This window comes from Mustelus asterias, chromosome 11 (assembly GCF_964213995.1).
Source record: "Mustelus asterias chromosome 11, sMusAst1.hap1.1, whole genome shotgun sequence".
Lineage (NCBI taxonomy): Eukaryota > Metazoa > Chordata > Chondrichthyes > Carcharhiniformes > Triakidae > Mustelus > Mustelus asterias.
The window spans coordinates 81676932-81695429 of record NC_135811.1 but is presented as its reverse complement, the minus strand read 5'-3'; positions in this window follow the sequence as shown (position 1 = coordinate 81695429).

Sequence of the window (18498 nt, the reverse complement as noted above, 5' to 3'; positions counted from 1 at the left end):
ATAAGAAAGAAGAGACTGGAATAAACATGTAGAGGCAACAGACTCAACGGAAATCATTCCTTTAGCAATTATTGGTGATGATTACAGAGAGGGATCTTTACTTTTATCTGCTACCTTCCTTAATCTGACTTATCCTTCCAGGACCAAATTCAACCTTTCAGGGAAAACCCAAGTAAAAGGTCCATGAAGACCTAATTCTTCCAAGCTGAAAATCCAGTTGTTTGAGTCACCCTTTTGAGAAGTTGTATAATAACGTTTCACACAATCCTGCCGGTTCTGTAAATATCCTTCCACTGACATTCTCCTACTTCCTAGAGTTTGCCCGAATCTCAGGCTGTTTAATAGAATCACCGTTTCTGGACATCACTTTTTAATATAAAAAGGTACAGACAGTAGAACAATCTAACTGGATTTTTAAATATGGGCCGGAATTTTACCGGCCCGCTCACCACGGGAATCGGAGTGGGCGAGGGGCGGAGGATGGGAAGGTCCGTTAACCTCGGGGGGGATTTTATGGTTTCGGGATGAGTGAGGCTGTAAACTCCCATGATGTTGTTGACGTACTAACTTACTCAGTGACTGCCGCTACACGGGGTGGCACGATGGCACAGTGGGTTAGAATAATTGAGTGAGAGAATTTACTGGGATTTTGAAAGTAGAGGAGTTATGGTTAGTACTGCTGCCTCACAGCGCCAGGGACCTGGGTTTGATTCCCGATTTGGGTCACTGTCTGTGAGGAGTCTGCACGTTCTCCACGTGTCTGCGTGGGTTTCCTCCGGGTGCTACGCTTTCCTCCCACAGTCCAAAAGACGTGCTGGCTAGGTGCATTGGCCATGCTAAATTCTCCCTCCGTGAACTCAAACAGGCGCCGGAGTGTGGTGACTAGGGGATTTTCACAGTAACTTCACTGCACTGTTAATGTAAGCCTACTTGTGATACTAATAAATAAACTTGAGCTTAACTCCATGGATGTGATACTACAGGGGTTAAATTTCAAAAAGCTGTTATAAGTAGCAAACTGGATATAAAAATCAATTGTTGGGAGCAGCTAGAAGGATAAACAGGCTTTGGACCTTGTGGTGATTTGTGCTGTTTGTCCCTTTAAGGGCAACACAACAGAAGAGTTGCCTGGCTTGGGGAACCAATTGGGGCTGAGAGTGGGTAATCACCAGGAGGTGGAGTCTTCTTTTAGGCAGAAGACAGTCAGAAGCCATGTCGGGGATTGGAGCAGCCATGGGGTCTTTCTGTGTTTCTACTGAAGTCTGTGAACATGCATCATTACAGACCTTCTCAGCTGTCTTGTAAGCAAGAGCCAGAAGTTTTTGCATGTGGCCAGTCTCCCAAGAAATCTCCAGGGCCAAAAACATGAAGGTGAAAATCTAATTCTTAAAATTTGCGTCAAATTGTTACCTGATAAGGCCTGGTGAAATTGTGCTTTTAGCGTGACCTGGTTTGGGTAAATAATGACAAATGCACAAGCTAATACTCACACCACAATGTGGCCGTGTCTCTCATGATATCAAAATGCAAGAATCATAGTAAAATGGATCACATTTAACAAATCTCTATGACCCTTTTACTGTACGCTCTGCTCCTTTCCAAATGTTCCTTTCCAAACGTTTTCTGTTGACCCAGACTTGGAGCATGTTCACCAAATTGCGAATTTGTAACTTAAAATGCAAATACAAAGAAAGACCCAATTCATTAAAGACTTTGTTTGTTGACAGCTCAACGAAGCAGCTTCAGCTTGGAAAAATTGTCATCAAGCGCCCTTTTAATTATTCCCTTACAAACTCCTCCGACTTCAGACTTTTTTAAAAACAAAACAAACTAGAGAGGTTGTGGTTTTTGTGGTAGGAGCACATCAGATATGGAGATCATCCCACGCATGGGTAACTCAGTCAAAACATTACTGTTTTCATTCAGCTCAGACTTGTACCACATGAATGGATATAGCGTCTCCCCAATTGTGACAAATATATTACAACTGGAAATGGATCCAAACCAGATCTTTGGAGATAATTGGTAATTACAAAGTTCATTCTCTGGGAAAAATTTGTTGGCTCACTAATTTCATGTGAATATATCATAGAATCATAGAATCCTACAGTGCAGAAGGAGGCCTTTCGGCCCATCAAGTCTGCACCAACCACAATCCCACCCAGGCCCTATCGACATAACCCCATGCATTTACCCTCGCTAGTCCCACTGACACTCAGGGGCAATTTAGCATGGACAATCCACCTAACCCGCACATCTTTGGACGGTTTGGATATCATCCTAGAATAAACAAATCTAAAGCCGCCATAATCCCAGATGACCATTGGCTACTCTCCCCTTTGAGGAGGAGAGCTGACTGGTGGTGATTTACAAAAGGTTGCTGCAGAAGATTGGGGCACACGGAGTTGGGGGTAAAGTGCTAGCGTGGATTGAGGATTGGCTATCTAACAGGAAGCAGAGAGTTGGAATAAATGGGTGCTTTTCTGGTTGGCAGTTGGTGACTAGTGGCGTGCCGCAGGGATCGGCGCTGGGGCCTCAACTGTTTACCATATACATAGACGATCTGGAGGAGGGGACCGAGTGTAGGGTAACAAAGTTTGCGGATGACACAAAGATGAGTGGGAAAGCGAATTGTGTGGAGGATGCGGAAAGTCTGCAGAGAGATTTGGATAGGCTAAGTGAGTGGGCGAGGATCTGGCAGATGGAGTATAACATTGACAAGTGTGAGGTTATCCACTTTGGAAGGAATAATAGTAAAATGGACTATTATTTAAACGGTGAAAAATTACAACATGCTACTGTGCAGAGGGACCTGAGGGCCCTTGTGCATGAATCACAAAAACTCAGTTTGCAGGTGCAGCAGGTGATCAAGAAGGCAAATGGAATGTTGGCCTTTATCGCGAAGGGGATGGAGTATGTAATTGTACAAGGTACTGGTAAGGCCGCAACTAGAGTACTGTGTGCAATTTTGGTCCCCTTATTTGCGAAAGGACATATTGGCCTTGGAGGGAGTACAGAGAAGGTTCACCAGGTTGATACCGGAGATGAGGGGGTTAGCTTATGAGAAGAGATTGAGTAGATTGGGCCTGTACTCGTTGGAGTTTAGAAGGCTGAGGGGAGATCTTATAGAGACATATAAGATAATGAAGGGGCTAGACAGGGTAGAGGCAGAGAGATTCTTTCCACTTAGAAAGGAAACAAGAACTAGAGGACACAGCCTCAAAATAAGGGGGAGTCAGTTTAGGACAGAATTGAGGAGGAACTTCTTCTCTCAGAGGGTGGTGAATCTCTGGAATTCTCTGCCCATTGAAGCAGTGGAGGCTATCTCATTAAATATGTTCAAGTCAGAGGTAGATAGATTTCTGATCAATAAGGGAATTAAGGGTTATGGGGAGCGGGCGGGTAAGTGGAACTAAACCACTATCAGATCAGCCATGATCTTATTGAATGGCGGGGCAGGTTCGATGGGCTAGGTGGCCTACTCCTGCTCCTATTTCTTATGTTCTTATGTTCTTAAGGTCCAGCTGAAATTCCAATGCTCATGCTCAGGGGAAGCTCCTAAAGAACTGAACCCTGGCAGGAATCAACACCGATTAAGGTCAAGGAAGTTTGTTTAAATCTAAACAATCTTGAGCCCACTGGTAATTGATATTTGATAAAGGCAGCTCACCATCACCTTCTTGAGGGCAATTAGGGATGGGCAATGAATCCTGGCCTAGCCAGCAAAGCCCACATCCCTTGAACAAATAAAGAAAATAGACTTGGATGTTGCCAGGATGTTGCCAGGGCTAGAAGAGTGTCGCTATGAAGAGAGATTGAATAGATTAAGGTTATTTTCCTTGGAACAAAGAAGGTTGAGGGGTGACTTGATAGAGATGCACAAAATTATGAGGGGAAGAGATAGAGTGGAGAAAATTGTTTCCCTTGGTGGAGAATTCTGGAACCAGGCGTCATAGGTTCAGGATAATTGGCAGTAGGAGTAGAGGGGACATGAGGAAGAATATTTTTACGCAGAGGATGGTGGGTGTCTGGAATTCGCTGCCCAAGTTGGTGATGGAGGCAGAGACCCTAAACTCTCTTAAAAAATACCTGGATCTGCACCTTAAATGCTGTAAGCTACAAGGCTATGGGCCGGGTGCAGGAAGGTGGGATTAGGAAGGGCACCTGGGTGTCTTTGGGCTGGCATGGACAAGATGAGCCGAATGGACTCCTTCTGTACTGTGACTTTTCTATGGTTCTATGGAAGGCCAAATGTCTCCCCCATTGGCATTATTATCTGAGTGAGCAGGGCAAGATGCCTGGAATACTATTGAATCTGAGCCTGCAGAATGCAATTCAGAGGAAGGAAATAAATTATATCATGTATTTTGTGCCTTAACACCTCTAAGTGCAAGATTTGTCAATGCACCCCAGCGTCAGGCATTGCTAAGGGCTTAGAGGACAGTATTTAAATTTTATGTCGCAGCTTTTTCAGTTGCAGCAGGGAAACGAGAAAACTGGATAATTTAACCTTCTTTGTTAATCTTCGGTACAGCTAGCCCGCCTACGCTACACTGAATATGATTTACTATCTGCCTCTAGAATGCTAATGTTGCTGACCTTGAGATTTAGGGTATGTTTGTGGCATACCCATTCATAAGTTGCACCATACCCCAGATCAAAGGCCCACCTAAAACTCAAAATGTTTGCTCTGTTGTTCTCTCCACAGCATTTTCTGCTTTTATGCCCACCTGAAAGTCCTTTCAAGGAATTGCATTAGTTTTTACTTCTATTTAAATCTTTGTACCTATTTTTGAAAAGGATGTAAAGCCCCACTATTATAACTGGGGATCTTCCTGCCATATTTATTAACTCTGTGCTATATGTTGTACTCAGCAAGGGGAGGCAATGGCCTAGTGGTATTATTGCTGAACTATTAATCCAGAAATTCAGCAAATGTTCTGGGGGCCCACATTCGAATCCCGATACGGCAATTGGTGGAATTTGATTTCAATAAAAATAATCTGGAATTAACATGACCATATTGTCGATTGTCGGGAAAACCTATCTGGTTCATGAATGTCTTTTAGGGAAGAAAATCTGCTCTCCTTACATGATCTGGCTTACGTGTGACTCCAGAGCCACAGCAAGGTGGTTGACTCTCAACTGCCCTTGGGCAACTAGGGCTGGACAATAAATGCTGGTGAACCACAAATGAATAAATAAAAAAATTATATTGTAAGACATCATCATTATGATTTCTTGGAAATTAGCCAACAGTAGGTTGCAGGAAGTGTCACATCTAATGAAGTGGGATGCCATTTTCAGGGTTCGAACAGCAAGTGGTCAAAAGTAGAAGCCTCTGGATTGAATAAATGGTTCCTCCTTTGTACAATCTACAATAGCCTGTAGAGGCTATGCCTCTATGAGTTCATAGCAACTTGCTCGCTGAGAAAATAATCAATTTATATAATCAGTATAAAGAATAAAGGAAGGCAAAAAAAAGCTTAGCAAGAACTGCACACTGAAAACATGAAGAGAATTTTTGCGGAATATCAAGGTTTTTACAATTATCTTGGAAGAACAAGTGAAATGAAAGATAACAAGGACTGTTTAAAAACCAATAATCGTTGCAAATAAAAATAAGAAAATGGAAGACTTGTTGAATAATTAATTTATGTCAGTCCTCACAGTAGTGGACGGGAATAATATACCTGATATTTCAGGGAAACTATTAGTAATCAAGGACTGGATCTCACTAAATTTAACATAAGTAAAACAACAGTTTCAAAAAAATCGCCAAACCCCCGGAACCCCATAGTGTTTTGAAGGAAATTGCCAGTGATATTGTCATAATCTTCCAAAGATCTGTCAATTAAGAAATTATTCCTTTAGAACTGAAAATTGCAAATGTAACTTCATTTTTTTAAGAAAGATGAGAGATAGAAACCAGAAAATGCAAGATCTGTTAGTCTAATATCTGCTATGGGAAAATTATTGGAATCTTTAATTAGAACAGAGTGACTGAGCACTTAGGCAAATTTGAGTTGATTAGGTTGAGGCAACATGGATTTGTTACAAGGAGATCATATCTAATGAACCTGATTGAATTTTTTGAGGAAGTAACTAAATTACTGGACAGGGGGATGTTTATGAATGTAGTTCTTATGAACTCCCGGAAGACATTTGATAAGGTTCCACATTAGTGACTGTTGTCTGAAATAAAGCTCATCAAATTGAGGGCAAATTATTGGTCTGGATAGGAGATTGATTAGTCAGTAAAAGGCAGAGGACAGGATTTTCCAGCCCCACCGTGGTAGGCTTTCCACAGTTGTGGTTCGCCATTGGACATTGGCAAGATCTTCCAGTCCTGCTGTGGGGTTCACCATTGGCAGGACCTGAAGATCCCACCAGTGAAAAGGGCTCTGGAAAACCCCTCGCAGCGAGTAGGGTCAATGGCTATGTGTACAAATTAGAAGGAAGTGACTAGTTGAGTTCACAGTATCTGTGCTGGGCCTCAATTATTTACGATATTTATTAACGACTTAAATAGCACAATAGAAAGCTATTGTGAAAGTTGTCAATCTCATAAAGATTGATAACATAATAAGTAATATAAATGGAAGCATAAAATTATACAGAGGCATTGATTGATTCAGTGGGAAAAGCTAAGGCGGATAGATTTCAATGCAGGTAAGTGTGAAGTCATGCATTTTGGACCAAAAAGGATTGGTCCAATTATTATGTAAATGGTAAAAGCTAGGAACATGCAGTTTCAAAGATATTTAAGGATCAAGTATGCAAATCACTAAAAGGTGGAAGTCAGTACTGTTTTGTGGGCATATCTCCACACAACAGCCGAGAAGGTCCCTCACAGGCCTTTGTTTTACGATAAACAATGCAGGTGTGCAACCACACAAACAAATTTAAAGGGGCCATGCACTTGAAACATTGGCTATGCATAAGAACTAAATGTTAAAGGGAATTTTGGTAATCAACTCCAAATAAAGATCAATATTAGTCCTTATAACTAGAGAGTTAGAATTTAAATGGGAAATTGTAGCACAGCTGGGCAAAGTTTGGATCACATTTGAAATATTTAGCGGGATTTTCTGCCCCCCCCCTTCCCCCACCCCCATGGAGGTGGCCCACCATTGGCCAGCAGCAAGATCTTCCAGTCCCGCCGCTGTCAACAGGGCTTCCTATTGTTTACACCCTCTGCCACTGGGGTGGGGTTGCCATAAGCGGGGTTGCCATGGTTGCCATAGTTGCCATGGAGCGGGGTTGCCATAAGTAGGACTGGAAGATCCTACTGGTGGGAACAGCCAGATAATCCAACCCATAGCGTACAGTTCTGGACACCACCATTTAGAAAAGAAGGCGGAATTTCGCCAACTTTGAAAATAATCATGAGGTGGGACATTTCTGGGTCTGATCTTGGCTTTAAATTTACCGTCCTCACAAGCAGTGCAGTCCAAATAATAATTGCTGTGTAAAATTATTTTTCAGCCAGGTTCCTTTATCATAAATCTGAGACCTCTGGTCACTGACTCTTTTGCCGCTCGACATAGGCTGTTCTTATTCACACTTAGAAAACTATTTTATGATTTAGAGTAACTCAATCAAATCTCTCACTAACCTCTTCTACTCTGAGGAGAGGAATCTCAGCCTCTCTCGTCTCTCCAATTCCCTGGCAATTCACTTCTGTACCTTTTCCAAGGTGTTGACATCCTTCTTAATGTGTGCAGCCAAGAATTGTCAACAATATTTCAGCTAAGACCCACCCAGCAATTTCTAAATGTTATGGGCGGCATGGTGGCACAGTGGTTAGCACTGCTGCCTTACAGCGCCAGGGACCCGTGTTCAATTCCTGCCTTGGGTGACTGATTGTGTGGGGTTTGCACATTCTCCCCGTGTCTGTGTGGGTTTCTTCCGGGTGCTCCAGTTTCCTCCCACATTCTGAAAGACGTGCTGGTTAGATGCATACTGTGGCGACTAGGAGAATTTCACAGTAACTTCATGGCAGTGTTAATGGAAGCCTTTCTTGTGATTAATAAATGAAAAATTTTAAAGATGTGTAAATTGGGGGGATTAGCGGGGTACATACTTGAGGTTATGGGATAAATGTGGATAAGAGTCAGTACAGGCTTGATAGGCCAAATGGCCTCGTTTTGCACTGCAGGGATTCTTTGATTTCTTGCCTTTGCGTTCTTTGTCTCTATTTATAAAGCTAAGTCTCATGAATTCCTTTTTTAATAGCCTTCTCAATTTGTCCTGCCACCTTCAGAGATTTGAGTAGATACACCCACAGTTCCTGTACACCCTCAAAATTCATGCGTTTTAGTTTATATTGTCTCACCCCTTGCCAAGTCGGAGCTCCTTCCTCAATCTATATTTATTTGGGTGCGTCAGGATGACATTTCTATCTAACAGGCCGCCCATAGTGTACAGTTCTGGGGAACACAGTCCACAAAAGGAGGCTAAATTTGGCCAAGTTCAAAAATAATCTTGAAGTGGAACATTTCCAGGTCCGACCCTTGGGTCCTCTGTACTAATTCTTTGAGCTGCAGTTTCATAAGGCCAAGAGCACTTTGAGATCGCATTGGCCTTGAATGAGAAGTGGGTAAGGACTGCACACATATGTTGCTCCTGGGAATCATTACTGATCCAAAAGAGAATGTTGTGTGAATTTGAACCCATATCCAAGACTGCTGCTTTACGGTGATTGAATAAGTTAAATTCTGTGTTGGGATGCCAAGAATTTTATTGATGCAGTGGGGGTTGAATTCCACTCATTTCTCCATAGGCCCACTGATTTGCAGCAATAAATCCAATTGCCTTTTTACTGCACAGCGTTAGAGAATTTTTCGGCGCTTACATGCGTCTGGCATGTGGAAGTCTTTTAAGGAACTATTGATAAGGCTGCAGGATAGGCATGTGCCTGTAAAAAGGAAAGATAGGAAAGGTAGGATTCGAGAGCCGTGGATAACCAGGGAAATTGAGGATCTGATTAAAATGAAAAGGGAGGCGTACGATAAGTCCAGGCAACTGAAAACAGATGGAGCTCTGGAGGAATACAGAGAGAGTAGGAAAGATCTCAAACGGGGAGTTAGAAGGGCAAAAAGAGGTCACGAGATGTTCTTGGCAGGCAGGATTAAGGAGAATCCTAAGGCATTCTATTCATACGTTAGGAACAAAAGAGTTGTCAGGGAGAAAATCGGACCTCTCAGGGACAAAGGAGGGGAATTATGCTTAGAACCCAAGGGAATAGGGGAGATCCTAAATGAATACTTTGCATCGGTATTCACGAAGGAGAGGGGCGTGTTAACTGGGAGTGTCTCGGAGGGAGGTGTTGACCCGTTAGAGAAAATCTCCATTACAAGAGAGGAAGTGTTAGGTTTTTTAGGGAACATTAAAACTGACAAAGCCCCAGGGCCTGATGGCATCTATCCTCGACTGCTCAGGGAGACGAGAGGTGAAATTGCTGGGCCTCTGACGGAAATCTTTGTCGCTTCTTTGGACACGGGTGAGGTCCCTGAGGATTGGAGGATAGCGAATGTGGTCCCGTTGTTTAAGAAGGGTAGCAGGGATAACCCAGGAAATTATAGGCCGGTGAGCTTGACGTCTGTGGTAGGGAAGTTGTTGGAGAGGATTCTTAGAGACAGGATGTATGTGCATTTAGAACGGAACAATCTCATTAGTGACAGACAGCATGGTTTTGTAAGAGGGAGGTCGTGCCTTACAAATTTGGTGGAGTTTTTTGAGGAAGTGACAAAAACGGTTGATGAAGGAAGGGCCGTGGATGTCGTCTATATGGATTTCAGTAAGGCATTTGACAAAGTCCCACATGGCAGGTTGGTTAAGAAGGTTAAGGCTCATGGGATACAAGGAGAAGTGGCTAGATGGGTGGAGAACTGGCTTGGCCATAGGAGACAGAGGGTAGTGGTCGAAGGGTCTTTTTCCGGCTGGAGGTCTGTGACCAGTGGTGTTCCGCAGGGCTCTGTACTGGGACCTCTGCTATTTGTGATATATATAAATGATTTGGAAGAAGGTGTAACTGGTGTAATCAGCAAGTTTGCGGATGACACGAAGATGGCTGGAATTGCGGATAGCGAAGAGCATTGTCGGGCAATACAGCAGGATATAGATAGGCTGGAAAATTGGGCGGAGAGGTGGCAGATGGAATTTAATCCGGATAAATGCGAAGTGATGCATTTTGGAAGAAATAATGTAGGGAGGAGTTATACAATAAATGGCAGAGTCATCAGGAGTATAGAAACACAGAGGGACCTAGGTGTGCAAGTCCATAAATCCTTGAAGGTGGCAACACAGGTGGAGAAGGTGGTGAAGAAGGCATATGGTATGCTTGCCTTTATAGGACGGGGTATAGAGTATAAAAGCTGGAGTCTGATGATGCAGCTGTATAGAACGCTGGTTAGGCCACATTTGGAGTACTGCGTCCAGTTCTGGTCGCCGCACTACCAGAAGGACGTGGAGGCATTGGAGAGAGTGCAGAGAAGGTTTACCAGGATGTTGCCTGGTATGGAGGGTCTTAGCTATGAGGAGAGATTGGGTAGACTGGGGTTGTTCTCCTTGGAAAGACGGAGAATGAGGGGAGATCTAATAGAGGTATACAAGATTATGAAGGGTATAGATAGGGTGAACAGTGGGAAGTTTTTTCCCAGGTCGGAGGTGACGATCACGAGGGGTCACGGGCTCAAGCTGAGAGGGGCGATGTATAACTCAGACATCAGAGGGACGTTTTTTACACAGAGGGTGGTGGGGGCCTGGAATGCGCTGCCAAGTAGGGTGGTGGAGGCAGGCACGCTGACATCGTTTAAGACTTACCTGGATAGTCACATGAGCAGCCTGGGAATGGAGGGATACAAACGATTGGTCTAGTTGGACCAAGGAGCGGCACAGGCTTGGAGGGCCGAAGGGCCTGTTTCCTGTGCTGTACTGTTCTTTGTTCTTTGTTCTTTGTTTACGTGAGTGTTTTTTGCTGCTTATCCTGTGGTTGCTTTTTTAAGTATATTGGTAGAGTGAAAAAGTCATTGCAAATAGGGAAGATTTACTCTGTGTTTAAACTGTGTGTAAACGATAAAACTCTGGTTGATGATGCGGGGACAGGATTTCTCAATTAGGAATCTCAGGCACCGTACTAACCATTGTAATAGACAGTAAGAAGTCTCACAACACCAGATTAAAGTCCAACAGATTTATTTGGAATCACGAGCTTTCGGAGCACTGCTCCTTCATCAGGTGAGTCAACACTAACCTGATGAAGGGGCAGCACTCCGAAAGATCATGATTTCAAATAAACCTGTTGGACTTTAACCTGGTGTTGTGAGACTTCTTACTGTGCCCACCCCAGTCCAACGCCGATATCGCCACATTATTGTAATACAGCAGGGTAGGAATTCACCTTGGGAGTTAATACAATACCACCTGTTTTGCATCTCCATTCTTGTCCCATTTTGACCTTCTAAGCATTTCTATCAGATACAAAGAACAAAGAAAATTACAGCACAGTAACAGGCCCTTTGGCCCCCCCAAGCCTGCACCGACTATGCTGCCCGACTGAACTAAAACCCCCGATCCTTCTGGGGACTGTATCCCTCTATTCCCATCCTATTCATGTATTTGTCAAGATGCCCCTTAAATGTCACTATCGTATCTGCTTCCACTACCTCACCTGGCAGCGAGTTCCAGGTACCCACCACCCTCTGTGTAAAAAACCTGCCTCATACATCTCCTTCAAACCTTGCCCCTCGCACCTTAAACCTGTGCCCCATAATAATTGACTCTTCCACCCTGGGAAAAAGCTTCTGACTATCCACTTTGTCAATGCCCCTCATAATCTTGTAGACCTCCATCAGGTCACCCCTAAACCTCCATCGTTCCAGTGAGAACAAAATACCTACTTGATTACCACGGAAATCTAACGCAATCTCCTCAAAGGACTTAGGAACAAGAGAGGGCAATTCAGCCCTTCCACCATTTAATAAGATCATGGCTGACCTGGTAATGTCTCAACTCCATTTTACTGTCTACCCTCATAACCTTTGACCGCCCCCCCCCACCCCCCTTGATCTGACAATGCAAATCTTCATTTCTACAAACCACAATTAAGAGGCCATTGTTGTACAATAATAAATGTTAATTGTGGAAATCACTGAAACTCCCATGCCGCACAATGCAAAATATGCTACGTTGTGGTATATCTTTGCTTGAAATCGTGGCCTATATTTAAAAGATACCTTTGTTCTGCATTCTGTATATAATTTGCATATAAATAAGTCTCATGCGGCAGTGACTCCAGCAAAAACATCAAATAATTACCATTAAACTAACGTGAAAAAAACAACATTCAGGAAATAAAACATCCAAACAAGAAGTGTCATACTGGGGCCTTCTGTGTAATTAACATCAGCCTGTGAAAGGAGTTAAACACAGTGATTAGCATTGTTCAGTCGGTAATTGTCAATGTGCTGTGTGCCCGTGAAATGCATGACAATGAGAAACTCAAGAAAGTGACTAGAAGTTTTTGACATGGAAGATCACTATTCATCTGCCTCGTATCATCCAGTGGTCATCGACCTTCTGACCGGGCACAGTTTGCTCTCTGTATATCTCCTTTGATATGTTCGTACCTCTGTTATTTTCTACAGTATGCAGTGTTGCAGACTGACACATTCCAAGGTCACTTAAGCTTGGGGCAGTCACCACCAAGGCACAATGGGGAAAGGCTACTGTGTAAGGCCTTTCAGCCAATGTAGACCAAGGGGTTAGTAACCAGGTAAAACCCCTCAGACGGTGCACTTAATCTTATGTTGAAGCTAATGTATTGAGGCATCGCAGAGTGCAACATGACCGGTGTACATAGTTTGTAAAGAATTTTATTCTCTATAATGAAAATATTGAAATATATGTCATGTCCTCATTACTGGGCGGCATGGACAAGTTGGGCCGAAGGGCCTGTTTCCATGTTGTAAACGTCGATGACTCTATAACTGAAGCACCTCAGAGTGCATCTTGACCGCTGGAGAAAATGTGAATATCATAGAATCGCTGCAGTGCAGAAGGAGACCATTCGGCCCATCGAGTCTGCACCAACTCTTACCCAGGTCCCACTTATCTAACCTATATATCTTGGGACATTAAGGGGCAATTTAGCATGGCCAATCAAGCTAACCTGCACATCTTTGGAGGGTGGGAGGAAACTGGAGCATCCGGAGGAAACCCACGCAGACACGGGGAGAACATGCTTAGCCTCAATTTTTATAATTTGTATCAATGACTTAGATGAGGACAGCAATGGCAAGGTAGCTTAATTTGCAGCTGACACAAAAGTAGGTAGGAAAGTATGTTGTGAAGGGGACATAAGGACGGCAAGTGGTTAGCACTGCTGCCTCACAGCCCCAGGGACCCGAGTTCAATTCCAGCCTCGGGTCACTGTCTGTGTGAAGTTTGCACATTTTCCCTGTCCCTGTGTGGGATTCCTTCGGGTGCTCCGGTTTCCTCCCACAGTCCAAAGATGTGCGGGTTAGGTGGATTGGCCATGTTAAATTGCCCCTTAGTGTCACGGGGATTAGGAGGGTAAATATGTGGGCAAGCCCAAATTTTCAAACAGAGCCCCCTGGTTCTGGACTCACCCACAAGAGGAAATATCTTCTCCACGTCCACCTTGTCAAGACCATTCAGGATTTTATAGACTTCAATCAAGTCACCCTCTCAATCTTCGAAACTCCAGTGGAAACAAGTCCAACCTGTCCAACCTTTTCTCATAAGGCAACCTGCTCATTCCAGATATCAACCTAATAAACTCCCTCTGAAACACCTCCAACATATTTACATCTTTCCTTAAATAAGGAGACCAAAATTGTGCACAATATTCGAGATGTGGTCTCACCAATGCTTTGTATAACTGAAGCATACTATCCTTACTTTTACTTTCAATTCCACTCGTGATAAAGAGTAGCATTCCATTAGCTTCTTCATCATCTGCTATACTAACCTCTTGTGATTAAAAGCAAATTACTGCGGGTGCTGGAATCTGAAACCAAAAGAGAAAGCGCTGAAAAATCTCAGCAGGTCTGGCAGCATCTGTAAGGAGAGAAAAGAGCTGACGTTTCGAGATCAGATGACCCTTTGTCAAAGCTTTGACAAAGAGTCATCTGGACTCGAAACATCAGCTCTTTTCTCTCTTTGACCTGCTGAGATTTTCCAGCATTTTCACTCTTAACCTTCTGTGATTCGTGCACTAGAACACTTAGATCCCCCGAGCTTCAGAATTCTGCAGCCGTTCTCTGTTTAAGTAATATTCTGCTTTTTTATACTTCTCACCAAAGTGAACAATTTTGCATTTTGGCACGTTATACACCCTCTACCAGATTTTTACCCACTTACTTAACCTGTCTGTGTGCATCTGCAACCTCCTTCATAGAATCATAGAATTCCTACAGTACAGAAGGAGGCCATTTGGCCCATCGACCCTGCATCGACAACAGTCCCACCCAGGCCCTATCCTAATAAACCTATGTATTTACCCTGCTAATCCCCCTTGACACTAAGGGGCAATTTAGCATGGCCAATCAACCTAACCCATACACCTTTGGCATGTGGGAGGAAACCGGAGCATCCGGAGCAAACCCATGCAGAGACGGCGAGCAAACTCCACACAAACAGTGCCCCGAGGCCAGGATTGAATCCAGATCCAGGGATGATGGCTACTGCATTCCAATGCACATTTACAGCTATCCATAAACTTGCATCCAAAAACTGGGTGAAATGAAAAGGAATATCCACCCAAAAAATGCCTGAACATTCCTTTGTGACTCAATTCACCTTCTCTTCCTCCTTTGAGATGACCTGTGTAATCAATGATAGAATCCCTACAGTGCAGAAGGAGGCCATTTTGCCCAACTGACTCTCCGACAGAGCATCTTAGCTGTGAGGCAGCAGTGCTAACCACTGTGCCACCATGCCAACCACTGTGCCATCATGCCACGCCATTCATGCTGATCCATTTTATAATGATAGGTGTGGGGGTCAGAAAATGCTCCCTCAGCATCTTCCACCCCTGTGAAACTGCACAGCCCCATTGCTCTGCTCCCCAACCCCCACGCTCTATCAATGAAATGCTCAGCCTCCCTGTATACTCTCCACCCCTACTCCACTCTCTGTCAGTGAAACCACAGCTTGGAAAGGCATTATATCTTCAGCTTCTTGATATAATAGGGTCTGTATAGCTTAAAAGAGGCCATAAATCGACAGTGGACAGGCAGAAACTCAGCAACTCTGACCCAATTTCCTGCCCCTCCACACAATATGCTGCATACCAGGAGAAATGTGTCATATCATTACTATTTTTACTGCAGGACAATTATGGAACTTGTATTAAAATGTTAATTTAGTTACCATTGAACAGTGCCGCAGTGCTCGCAACGTAGGAGCAAGTACAGAAATGATGTGACTTAATCCAAGTTTCAAATAATGTCTTGGAGTAATTCATAATTCAGAAAAGGTCATTAGTACAGTCACTGGCACGGGATGCCTCAGGATTCATTCTCATTATTCCAAGATGTATAAAGAATTGTGATAGTTAAAATGTATGCGAAGTCCAAGTAATACATCAGCAATCATTGTTCAGCAGCAACACTCATTCAAAACAAAAAAATTCCACAAAAAATAAAGTTGAAAGGGAGCCCAGAGCTAAAACGACAAAGCTGGAATTTGGAATTAAGCAGAAAGTTTTGGACGTGCTCAGAAGGTTGGTAGGTGCCTGCACGAGACGTATAGACCAGGAATCTACTGGGAGCTGCTCCAACACTGCGGGTGTATCTCTGGGTGGCACAGAGGTTAGCACTACTGCCTCACAGCGCCAGGGACCCGGGTTCAATTCCCGGTTTGGGTCACTGTCTGTGCAGAGTTTGCACATTCTCCCCGTGTCTGCGTGGGTTTCCTCCGGGTGCTCCGGTTTCCTCCCACAGTCCAAAGACGTGCGGGTTAGGTAGATTGGCCATGCTAAATTGTCCATTAGTGTCAGGGAAAAAGATCTATCGGGGAAAAAGATACAGAAGTCTGAGGTCACGCACCAACCGACTCAAGAACAGCTTCTTCCCTGCTGCCATTAGACTTTTGAATGGACCCCCCCTCGCATTAAGTTGATCTTTCCCTACACCCTAGCTATAACTGTAACACTACATTCTGCACTCTTTCATTTCCTTCTCTATGAACGGTATGCTTTGTTGTATAGTGCGCAAGAAACAATACTTTTCACTGTATGCTAACAGCGGCCGCTAGCCTATTAATGGGAATTCCGGGAATTGTTGAAGAGGTGATGATGCTAGCAGGATCTTACCAACAGTGGGCATGTCCCCCGCTGAGGCTGGAACAAGGAATTGAACTGGAGAATGCCAACAGTAGCAGACTGAGTAGCCATCACTGGCCCCTCTCCATCTTTGACCCACTGGTTTGATAGCCACAGCTGCAATTACAAGCCACCATGTAAAGGGACTTCTCCTGCACTTTGTTGGCCCAACAGCTCCGGCTATTGATAAGTTTTAGTTTTTTGCAAAGCTGCAGACAGCAACTCCACCTTGAGGCACCTTTGCAGTCTCCTGCCTGCCTCAGCGTTGGCCACCTCTCTTGGTGGGACTGTCAGCCAGGCATCACAGTAAGCCCTCTGACCTGTTTCCTGGTTCACCCACATTCCTTAATTGGGCAGGGCTCCCAGAGATGGCTCCTTTTTGTCCGTCAGTGAGAAGATTGCGAGTGATGTCCCATCAAGGCCACTTACTGGTTCCCAACCTGGAATTCAGGCCAATAAAGGGATCACGACCCAGTTGGAAAGGGATCCGAATTTTGGCTTTTAAACATTTGGCCAAGTATGAAACTTAAATCACCAATCTGACTCCAGTTTCACATACCAAAATTAACATCTTCTGCCGTGCTGAAATCTATGTTTAAATGAAACAGACTTGAAATTAACACCTAATTATTGACAAGTGCAACAACACCCTCAGAAAAATCAATATTAATCTGGCAGGAACACCACTAAATATTCATTAAACAGGGATAAATTCGTCCTGAGCATGGAGGAATGTTCAAATAATCCCAACAGCCAACTGTATACTTCAACTGTTCTATTCTAACGTCACAAGACCAAGGCAGTTCCTTGCCTTTATCTGGTGGTAAGGAACCATTGGGTTATCTCCATTAGCGACATTTGATGCTGCATCTTATTTGTTTTGAAAAACTTGCAAACACAGACTGATATCTCCAATGATTGTTGGTCAGATATCCAGCCGATGTGAGCCTTCTTGTGTCTAGATAGAATTACAGTGGACAGAATAGAGGGAGTGCTATCTTAATTAATCAGTTCAAGATTGCAGTGCTGAAGGGTCTTCAGGGTCAGCTCTCATTACAACATAAAAGATTTGTTGTCAAAGGGTTGATATTGAGATTAAAGTTCTTACAGGTAACGAATAATGCATCTTTCCCTTATCCTGAACCAGTCTTTGTTCATCAATGTTCTATTCCATGAAGTCAAGCAGTGAAGGATCAAGCTGCAGCCCATTGTAGGTTTTTATTTACAGAGATATAGATTACAGGCTTGCGCCTCCTGTCAAAGAAAGATTTCATAGAATCATAGAATCCCTACAGTGCAGAAGGAGTCCATTTGGCCCATCGAGTCTGCACTGACCACAATGCCACCCAGGCTCTATCCCCATAACCCCATGCATTTACCCTAACGAGTCCCCCTGACACTAAGGGGAAATTTAGCATGGCCAATCCACCTAACCCGCACATCTTTGGACTGTGGAAGGAAATGGGAGCACCCAGAGAAAACCCATGCAGACACGGGGAGAACGTGCAAACTCCACACAGCCAGTGACCCAAGCTGGGAATCGAACCCGGGTCCCTGGCGCTGTGAGGCATGCCACCATGCTGTCCATTTGCAACCTTTGGTGGTTGTAAAAGACAACATTTATATACTGTCTTTCACAACTACCAGAGATCTCAAAGCACTTTACAACCAATGAAGTACTTTTCAAAATCTGCTGAGTGTTAAAAGCCAGAAAACATAGCGGCCAATTTGGACACTGCAATCTTCCACAGACAGTATTATGATATTGACCAGGTAATATCTTTTGTGATAAAAGCAGAAGATGCTGGATTAACTCAGCAGATCTGGCAGCACCCGTGGAGAGAAAAAGCGTCAGTGAGCCACTTAGATCTAAAACATTGGGGGCGATTCTCCCATCGCGACCTGCAACTTTTCTGGCAGAATGAAAGGTGTGCAATCGGGGCCCCCCAGGAGGTCGTGCGGCAGAGGGTGGTGCCCCCTGGGCATGGGCACCCTGGCACTGGCAGTCTGTGTCCCCTGGCACTGTCCAGGGGCAAAGTGCCCATGCCCAGGGAACACCTTGGCACTGCCCATCGGAGCCTAGGGGCAATCAGTGCGGTGGTGGGGTCCCGCGGCCACTCTGCAGACAGGATAGGTCTGGGAGGATG